Here is an 11,156-nt window from a genome sequence, read left to right as displayed (position 1 = left end):
CTCACTCTTAAGGGAAACTCGCGTAGCCTTCTGCTCATCAAACTTGAGATCTCTGTGAACCACTGTCCTCCAACCAGTAGGCAAGTACACCCGATAGTTGTGAGGTGTATCAGTGTACCCCAAAAATATCCCCAACTCTGCTGTCGGTTCAAGCTTCTTTCGTGCATCCTTTGTCACATGGAAATATACCGATGAGTCAAAGATCCTGAAGTGACCCACATCTGGTCTCTTACTAGAGAAAGCTTTCTCTGGTGTCTTTATCCCAAGTATGCGATGCGGCTTCTATTCTGCAAATAGACCACTATGTTGCATGCCTCAGCCCACAAGTGAAGTGGAAGGCCTTGGTCATGTAGCATTTCCCGTGTTGCCCCTACAATAATTCTATTCTTCCTCTCGGCTACACCATTCTATTGTGGGTTATGAGGTGCCATCAACTCTCGTTTAATTCCTTCCGATGCACAAAATTCCTTAAACTCTTGAGAGACATATTCTCCACCATTGTCGCTTCTTAAGGCCTTGATCTTCTTCCTTGGCTCTTTCTCGACCAAAGCTTTGAACTCACAAAACTTTGTGAAAGTTTGGTCCTTCTTCTACATGAAATAAATCTAGCATTTACGAGAATAATCATCAATGAAAATCACATAATACCTTTGCTTCACTATGGATGCCATCGAGAATGGTCCACACAAATCAGTATGAACTTGCTCTAAGATAGCCTCTGCTCGACTGTCTCGATCATGAAAGGAAGACTTGGTGTACTTTCCCAAGGTACAACCTTTGGATGTGTCAACTTGCTCAAGTTTACCTTTGGGAAGTCTTGTAGATATTTGTTGCATTATCTTCAAAGCCCCATGATGCAAATGGCCCAACCGCTTGTGCCACAACTCGCCAATGTCTTGGCTTTGCACCAATTCTGCTTTCGTACTCAATGTTGCACAATCATCTACCTCTAGTTTATAGAGATTCTTCACCCAAATCCCTATCCTCTTGGTTTGACCCATGGCTATGTGTCTTAGGAATGCCTTTCCTTTACTGAAGACAACATCATAGCCTTTGTCCTCCAACATCGCGACTGATACCAAGTTCTTCTTCAGTCCAGGCACATACATCACATCTGTAAAGGTAAGAGGAGCTCCATGTTCCCTCTAAAAAGCAACCGTGCCCACTCCTGAAACACTATACCTTCCGTCGTCACCCATCTCTATGCACATCTTGAGGTCTTTCTCCTCCAAGGCACTGAATAAATTTTTATCATCGGTCATGTGGAATGAGGCTCCACTATCAAGATACCAGACACAACCCATCATCGATGACACCATGCATGCAATGAGGGTAAAGTCCATTTCGAACTAAGAGGCTAATGCCTCACCTTCCGATCCTTCCGAGGATCCCTTCTTGGACTTCTTCGATTGGAAATTAGTCACATAATGTCCCATCTTGTGACAATTAAAGCATCTTACTTTAGACATGTCACCCTTCTTCCCTCCATGAGAAGAATTCAATTTGAAATGGGAAGCCTTCCCCTTCCCTTTCCTTGCCTTACTTGCTAAGGCTATATTTTCTTCATCACCATTCTTGGATGAAGAACCATCTCGTGTGCTCCTCCTGATCTCCTCCTGCATAAGATCCGACCACATTCGTTCCCAATCCGACAGTTTCTCCCTTCATTCATAGAGTCCTAGTAGCTATTCCAACTCTTTGGAAGGCCAAGGAGAGCAAGGCTCACCATATCATCATCGACAGTAGTTATTCCCACACTGCCAAGTTCATCTCTGTAGGTGGTGAGCTTGTTCAGATATGTGGAAATAGTATCGCCCTTCTCCATCTTCATTCTTCGAAGCTTATCCTTGAGCATCAATTTCCTCTAGTCGTTACTATTCTGGTAGAGGTCCTTCAATGTCTTCCACATTGAAAATGGAGTATCCTTCCCATGGAGACTCGAGACAATATAGTCTTGAACTCCCTCGAGGATGATCTGTCTCGCCTTCGCCACACACTTCTTCCACTCAGCCAACTCTTGTGCATTACTTGAAGCTAGCTTTGGTATTTCTTGATCAATGAATTCCTTCAAGCCATCGTCTTCTAATACAGCCTCCTTTCTATCTTTCCATGCTATGTAATTCAAGCTACCTTCCAAGGCATACTCGAGTCTCAAGCCATAGAATGCCATTGGCCAATCTTGAAGTATGATATGAATTCGATTTGCACCTGCAACCCTAACTTCAAACTTCGAATTCTCTTCTCAGTATATTGTTCACAGCTCTGATATCATGTAGAAAATATGTGATATGTTAACCCGATAATTCACTATAAATAAAAGCAGAATATTATAACCTACTTCTACTATCAATTTGCAAAAGCTTAAAGATTGAGCTGAACAATATAACCAGAAGAAGAAGAATCAATGGCACAATACACATGAAAATACTTTGGGGAAAGTCTCAGATAAAAACCCCACACTAATGTATTATCATACATGGTGGAAATACATAGGAATTATATAAAGCCTTAGCTCTCACAGCTAGCCAACTCTCAGTACAATCCTCACAGATGCTCACAGGGAATCTTGGCTTCTCTCTAGCCTTCCTCTCTGCACTCCAAGCTCCTATTTCCTTGCGTTGTTCCTTGTGGATGATTAGCCTCTTACCAAGTGGAATAACCAACCTTCAAAACTGCGCAATCCTCAAGGATGAATCCTTGACTGCATGCATGAGTTTTCTCCATGAGAAAACACATGCAACTGATAGTACATTGTCCTTGAACATTAAACTCAACTAGGTCTTTCTCAGAATAAACATGCATGAGTTTCTGATGAGGGAACCTTCAGTTAACTAGAGTAGCACTAGTTGAGTGCATTAATGCATCAACTCACTGTTAACTCACTATTAGTTCCTCAAACAATTTGGAACTAATTTAACTGGACTTAACTCAGTAAAATGAGTTAACTAATTACAACTCAAATATAACTCAATCTTATCTCCTTAATTTAAGGGATAACTCTTACATGACTTCAGAAATACTTCTAAATTGAATTTCTCTAACTAATTAATTTAAAATTAATTAATTAATTATTTTCAAGCAGTGGTTAAGACTAAATTCAATTTTAATTCACAATTTAATTCAAGGACAAATTAAATTGGAATATTCTTGTTGCCATATTTCAACAACTTGATCTTTCCTTGAAAAGAAATTTTAATCTTAAAGATAAGTTGCAGGCATATGATAACAAGGATCATGATGGTATGGAATCTAAACAATATTGTGAAGGTCTTGAAGCTGAGATTGTCTCTCTAAGAGCAAATCTTGAAAAATTAGGTCAGCGGAAGAAAGAACTACTTCAAGAATTTGAAGAACAAATGGACTGAAAGATGAGATTCTAAAATTAAAGGAGCAAGTGGAAGAAGGAAGAAGGGTTGAAGAAGTTATGAAGAAGCATTATCTAGATAAGAAAAAGCAATATCAGGTTGAGGTAAACATCCTAAAAGGTAAATTAGAAGAAAAAGATAAACATTTGAGATTTCAAGATAGTACTTAGATTTTGGATAATATTCTTAGTAGTCAAAGGTCTCCCGCCATCAAATCTAGTCTTAGTTTTCTTGAAACTGGACCTAGAAGAGTTCAAGCCCTACTTGAAATCACAATAAAATTTGTTGCATGGGGAAAATTGTACAAAAATCTTATGATTCATGAGGTAGGTAGATTGAAGGTATTATAAATTATTCTTAAAAATTGATTATAAAATATAAACTTTTCATTTTGGTTATTATTATATATATTCTCTTCCTGTTATTAGCATGAATCAAGGAAGAGTCTATACATAGCCCTACCTAGGAATGAACCTGGGAACTTGTGGAGACCAAAACACCACCCTCGGGACTTGTGGGTACCAAACCACCACACGCAGTCGTTGGGCCACATCCTCGTAAAGTTTTCAAAGCCTAAATATGGTTTGGGTTCAATAATGTTTCATTTTAAGATTATTATTGAACTTAGCTTTGCAACTCAATAAAGTAAGTGTTGAACTTATCTAATTATTTATAAATATGGAATGGATAATTGTTCCATATATCCATTCCATATTTATAAATAATTAGATCAGTTCAACACTTACTTTATTGAGTTGCAAAGCTAAGTTCAATAATAATCTTAAATTGAAACATTATTGAACCCAAACCATATTTAGCCTTTGAAAGCTTTATGAGGATGTGGCCCAACGACTGTGTGTGGTGGTTTGGTACCCACAAGTCCCGAGGGTGGTGGTTTGGTCTCCACAAGTTCTGAGGTTCATTCCCAGGTAGGGCTATGTATAGTCTCTTCCTTGATTCATGCTAATAACAGGAAGAGAATATATATATTAATAACCAAAATGAAAATTTTAAATTTTATAATCAATTTTTAAGAATAATTTATAATACCTTCAATCTACCTACCTCATGAATCATAAGATTGTTGTACAATTTTTTTATTGTATGTTGGGGTTTTAAAGTGGTGAGGCAGTTATACAACTGCAACTAGAAGGGAATTGTTACTGGTAAGCCATGAAGAGGTTAGGAATTCTTCCCATTTCCATTCACATCAAAATTCTACTTAATTTCAGAAATTTTCAGTTACAAACCTTCGTTGCATGAGTTTAAAGGAACGAGGGGGTCACCCTCCTTTTGAAACATTGTTGCCAATAGGCTTCTTCATGGAGAAGGAAAAGAAGGATTAGAATAAGGATCTGCAGGCTATTCTCAAATGTCGATTTTGGGAGATAAGTGGAAAATGGGGCTAAAGGGTCATTGTATCCCTAAGGCCTCTCATAACCCTAGATTTTTCATCCCCATAGGATGCCAAGAAGAGCACAAGAAACACATTTGATACCATGATTTTATATGTAAGTTCATAGGTATCTAGGCAACTGAAAAGGAGCTAGAGTGATGGATACAACATAACTAACAACCAAAGGGAGAGGTGGACTTGAGACTAGGCCTGAAGGTTTTTTTTCACAGTTATCTTTTCCAAACTTGAAGACAAAGCTAGGATCTTTGAAGGAGGACCATACTTCTTGAGCAATGTGGGCCTCTATATTAGGCATTGGGAAGCTTGTTTCAACCCAGATAAAGAGGAATTCACAGAAGCACCAATATGGGTAAGATTGTACTCTTTACCAATAGATTTTTGGATTCTATAAATTCTAGAAGGGATAGGGCAAACACTAGGTCACTTTGTCAAGGTTTCAGAGGTCACAAAACGAGGAAAAAATATGTCTTATGCTAGGTTATGTTTGTATATGAACATATGACAACCATTATCTGATTCCATTGAGCTGGACTACCAGGGAGAGATGTGGAAACAATATTTGGATTATGATCATGTTCCATTCAGATGCAGGCTATGCCATGAGCATGGTCACTTAATATGAGATTTACCTTTGAAAAAGAAGGAACAAGGGTTTGGATATCCGAGGTCAAATGATGGTTTTACTAAAGTCACTTCATGAAGACATGATCACAAAACCCAAGCTTCCTTTGGCATAAAGGGGTTGGAGGAGAAGAATTCATTCTCAGCACTAGAGGACATGAAGGAGGATTCCCAACATATGGAAGCCACTCATATGGATGTCACACCATAAGAATATACCCACGACAAGTGTATCTTGAAGTGCAAACTGAAAGAGGAGGAAGAGACACAAGATGGTTTTGATTTTTATGCTTTGCTAGGATTTGAGGAAGTAGCTCCTCTACTGTAGCAACCGTTGTCTAACCTATCAGGAGAAAAGAGGGTATTAGTCACAATGGTTAATGATTGGGAACATTAGGACCTAGGGGACTTATCCAAGGATGAGAGAGATATATATGTAAATGCTTATCTCATGTGGAAAATGAAGAGAAGAAATTCTATCACAAATCCAATAGCTCAGTCTTTTCAAGAATTTAAGGATAAGGGGAAAGAAATTCTATTGAAGAATCTCACTAAAAAAATGAAGAATAATTTAACCAAACCAAAGAAGGAAATGAGACAAAATACGAGAGTAAACCAGGGTATTACGGATCAAGCAACAACAGTGATAGAGAAGTCACTGCCCTTTCTCAACTCTTCATCATGAGAATACTTTCATGGAATGTAAGAGGGCTCAATAGCAAAGGATAACATCGATGCCATAGGGATCAAAATAAAAAGGGAAACTTAGTGATTGTCATAATACAAGAAACTAAATTGCAAGGCGAGAAAATGAGTCAAATAAAAGGAACTATTTGGAAAGGTTGTGAAAAATCCCAAGATTTCCATAACCACTCATACTATCAGACACCTGGAAGTACCCTTCTGGTTTGAGCCTAAGATAGAAATTCCTAATTCTAGACTGAAATATTGCCATAGTAAATGCCTAAGATAATCCAGTAGTTGAGCCAGTTTTTATCCTTAATGCGGGTCGCATGGCAAAGATTATCAATTATACATTGTTGATTTTTTGTCGATCCTACCTACCAAATTTGAAACCACTTTGTTGGACACCTAATCCTCAATGGGTTAGTGTGGAAGCCAAATAGACAAAAGGAAGTCCAAGAGACCTTGGGATGTGAAACCCAACGGTCAAACCATGTACTATAAATGTATATCTCTTGTTAAGAAAAATTTATTCTCATGTTTTATCTTTCAGATTATGTTGTTGCCATGTGTGTGTTTAACATGGTATCAGAGCAGGCGTACTCCTGCCCTGCCCAAATATGAGCCACTAATTTTGTGACCTCTCTGTGCATGTCAGTCTTGCATTTCATGAATATGTTGTGAGAAAAACTGTAGCTGCGATCTCTGCCTATTCTTCCTCTATTCTGCATTTTTGCAGACTGACAAATTACTACTATACGTTGAATGTTGTTAGAAGAGTCCTCAGAGAGCAGCGATACCACGATTACAACAATTCGGTGAGGTGAACTGATACCACCGAGTTCGGAGGGCCGATTGTGGAGTGGCATGAGAAAGGTGATGGTATGCTGCCGGTATGTTAAATATTTGTTGAAGACTGTTTTTATATAACTGTGTGTGGTAATTATGCCTGCGTTAATCATGGCGGTGTTGAATGTATCCCGGAAGGCGTGATATGATAGATTTCCAGGTAGCAGAGTCATTGCAAGCAAATGGAGTCATGACTGTATGGTAAGTAGCAGAGCTATATATAGACAAAATACCATTGTGTATTTCTCCATAGCGTTGCTCCAGGTATCTCCCATCACCTCCTCCCATAGCACTTGTTTGATAATACCATTCCGCTGGCCTCCATGTAATTACTCCCTCCTCCATATCCAAAATATTGCTCCTTACTGCGGCTGTATACACAGACCTCCCCTCCTGGTATACGCGTGGTTACCCCACACGCCAACATCTCTGGTTAACGTTTCTCAACTATGTTTAACATATCTTTTGGTGTTCACCTGTGACGGAATCGCTGCAAATAAATTTGATACTATAATTTCACTGATACGGACCTGAGATGCGAAAATTTCTGCCAAATTTAAGATATTTCAGTGGCGGATGAAATGGAAGATTGGGCGCGGAAGGAAAAGATTAATGAGAACTCAGAGGTGTCAGTGAGAGAGATTGTGTAATTTTTAAAAATTCTCCTGATGTTTAAATGGTTGGTGATGTCGTGGCCATTCTCCATTGGATTGGACGTTTCAATTTGGAGGTGCTCCACAAGAATCCGTGCCAGCTTCTGTCATTTGCTTTATAAATAGCACCGGGTTGTTTTGTCAGTCCAATCAAGGGCACCAGAATCGTCGAGTGAACAGAATGGCTGAGCTCAAATTGACTTTGAGTCCCCCATACTGCTGGCCTGTAAAGCTTCCAAGTTTCGTCTCTTAGACTTCCGCATCTTGAAAATCAAAGGCAGTTTCGTTCAGGAGTTAGGTACCGTTATGATGCTTTAACCTCTCACGCAGGGTGACAACAGTAGACTTCATCGTTGCTGCACTTTCCCTCGCACCCTTTGTTTTCCTCGGAGCCTTCAATGCCTTCCTCGGAGCCTTCTGTGCCTTCCTCGGATCTGTATGGAGTGAATCACTAGATCTAGTTCTGTATGGAGGAACGCTATGGTCTCAGAGGTCTAGTGTTGTGAACACTATGGTCTCACGCAATATACCTCTGACATATACCTTTGATATATACCTTTGTTGAAAGTGTTGTACAGTTTTTGTGTATTTACGCTTTGTGTATTTACACTAACATATATTTAAGCTACTCCAAGAATATATTTAGGCTGGTACATTTAGGCTGCCATATATATTCTATTGCCTGATGAGTAACTGTGTATATATATTTACGTTGCCTGCCATATATATTCTATACTTTAACGTTGTCTAGTCCTATTTTTAACATCCAATGTATTAGCAATTCATTTCAGTTTCCGTATGATGTCTCCTTCGAGCAGTTCATTTCAGTCACCGTGTGTTGGAATGGTGTTGTATTGAACTATTGATGCTTTGAACCCATGACCATTGTGCAAATAATTTGAGACATGTGATATGCTTTGGTGATCTAACACAGAAGATAATTTGAAAGAACAAGGACTTCATTCATTTGAGGGAAGTTGGGACAGTGAGCTATTGGCATATTAACGAAGTTGCTCCAATTCAATTTAAAGTTGCTGCTTGTTCAATTTACTTGTTCCTGTTGTGCAGTTTGGGCATAAATTTATGTGCAACAAACAAATTTGTTTTTTTCAACAGATTCTAATGAGAAGGTTGCTTTAATTATTGGGGTGATATCAGTATTATATGCACCAGATTGTCCGTTATTTGTTTGCAACAACAATTCAGATTTATGAGCGTTTTGCTTATTGTTTTCGACATCGCAATACGGTGAAGGACAAACACATGTATAAATTCCAGTGTGTGCTAACTTGAAGTGCTTTCAAATACTCGAAATATGAAGCCATTAAATTAAGGAGGAAGGGAATTATTTCAAAGGGGACAAGATTGTTTTAAATCGACCCTGCTGCAAGTGTCTACATATTTCTTTCTAGAGAATTCAAGTGCTTAAAATTGTTGTCATTATTCTACATTTTTCTTGGCACTCTTGAACTGGAGAAAATGGGAAAATCTTATGAAGTATTAGAGTTTTTGAAAATTTTGATACAGTCTACTACTAATGACACAGTGAAAATCAACAAGTCCTCTCTGGCTGACATTAGAATTTGTCTGCAAAATGCACAAGAGAAGATAGAATTTTTTCAGTTCGAAACTCAGAGACAGTAAGAAGAATTAAAACAGAGGAGTCATCATTCTAAACCTGTTTCTATTCAAAAGATTGAAACAGACTCCCATAAAGTAGCAGTTCATGCAGATGCAGAAGTTCAGTTTGCACTTCCCAAGCCCATCATCAGACCTTGGGAAGAGCTTGTCCATAACAAGCACAGAACCGGCCTTGGATATGAAAAGGACTTGTCTTTTCATATTCCAGACTACTCCAAACCAATCCAATTTAAAAGTGTTGGATTCATTCATGACAGTTCACCTGCTCCTCATGACATTTCACCTCCAGCTGTTCTAGATTCTACTCCTCTTCCACAGCAACAACAACAGTTTGTGAAATGCCAACACTGTGACCGAGTTAACCATCTGAAAGATCATTGTTTTGATCTTCATCCATGTAAGCATTGTCATAAAACAAGTCATTCTTCACACAGATGCTTCAGAAACAAACGTCCTACAAGAGCAAAGATTCATCTTGGATGGATCGCTTCTTAGCAATGGGCATCAATAGCCAAGAAGATATTCCAATCACATGTCAGAACTTGTTCCAGAGTATTGAACAGTCTTGCAGTTGAGTTTTCTCCATCATCTCACATTGTATCTGACAAGGGGGGAAATGATGGTCATCTACAAGCTTCAAAGTCACATCAAGCGAGCCTGAGCCACAACTTGCCACACCAGTTTCATAGTTGTAGCCAGAAACAAAGATGCCCCTGAACATGCCCTCAGTTGGTAATCTGGGACACTTCCTCTAGCAGAAGACTTCAGCTTCTTGCCAGTTTCGGAAGAATTCCAGGAACAAAATTGAGAACACTTCCTCTAGCAGAAGACTTTATCTTCTTGCCAGTTTTGGAAGAGTTCTAGGAATTGCATTAAGCATTCCAGAGTTGTTGGTCATCCTTAAACCATCACAGGTTGAGACTTCCCTTTTCAGGTTGAAGTTCTCCCTTTATGCGGAATGAGACCTCCCTTTCATGGTTGAAGGTTTCCCTCTTCAAAACAATAGAAGCACTTACTCTAGCAGAAGACTTCAGCTTCTTGCCAGTTTTGGAAGAGTTCCGAGAACTGCACTAAGCATTCCAGTGTTGGTGGTCATCCTTAAACCACTGCCCTTTATACCAACATTTCAGAGAGCACATTCAGCCTAGTGCTGCCATGCATTTTTGCACATTTTGTATTATAGCTCTCTTCTTGGACTCATACATAACCCTTCAGATTAAGGGGGGGAATGTTGGACACCTAATCCTCAATGGGTTAGTGTGGAAGCCGAATAGACAAAAGGAAGTCCAAGAGACCTTGGGATGTGAAACCCAACGGTCAAACCATGTACTATAAATGTATATCTCTTGTTAATAAAAATGTATTCTCATGTTTTATCTTTCAGATTATGTTGCTGCCATGTGTGTGTTTAACACACTTCAATGATCCACTTGTCCAGCTTCATGGTAAGACATGACCGCAAATCAAATACCTGCATCCAAATTATCAAAATTAAATTCCATTATAATAAATTTAGAGTTAAGATAAATTTATAGTAATTTTAATTTCTTCAAATGAATTCTTAAATTAGAAACCAATTTCAAAATAAATAATTAATTAAAACTTGGTCAAATTTAAACAAGTACCTAATAATTTTATCATAAAAAATAACAAAAACAAAAGCGTCATCAACCTAATCAACCTTACCAATAAATCTATCTCCCATTAACCCAATAGGTATTTACAGTCATATATATATATATATTCTTAAAATTTGATTATAAAATTTAAAATTTTCATTTTGGTTATTTTATATATATATATATATATATATATATATATATATATATATACTCTTCTTATTATTAGCTGGAATCAAGGAAGAGCTTGGTACAGCTATGCCCGGAATAGACCTCAAGAGTTATAGAGACCAAACCACCACCCTCG

This window comes from Pinus tabuliformis, chromosome 8 (assembly GCF_031772625.1).
Source record: "Pinus tabuliformis cultivar Carrire ecotype Pingquan chromosome 8, CPIR1, whole genome shotgun sequence".
Taxonomy (NCBI): Eukaryota; Viridiplantae; Streptophyta; class Pinopsida; order Pinales; family Pinaceae; genus Pinus; species Pinus tabuliformis.
The sequence above is the reverse complement of the archived record's forward strand: the minus strand, read 5'-3'. Positions refer to the sequence as shown.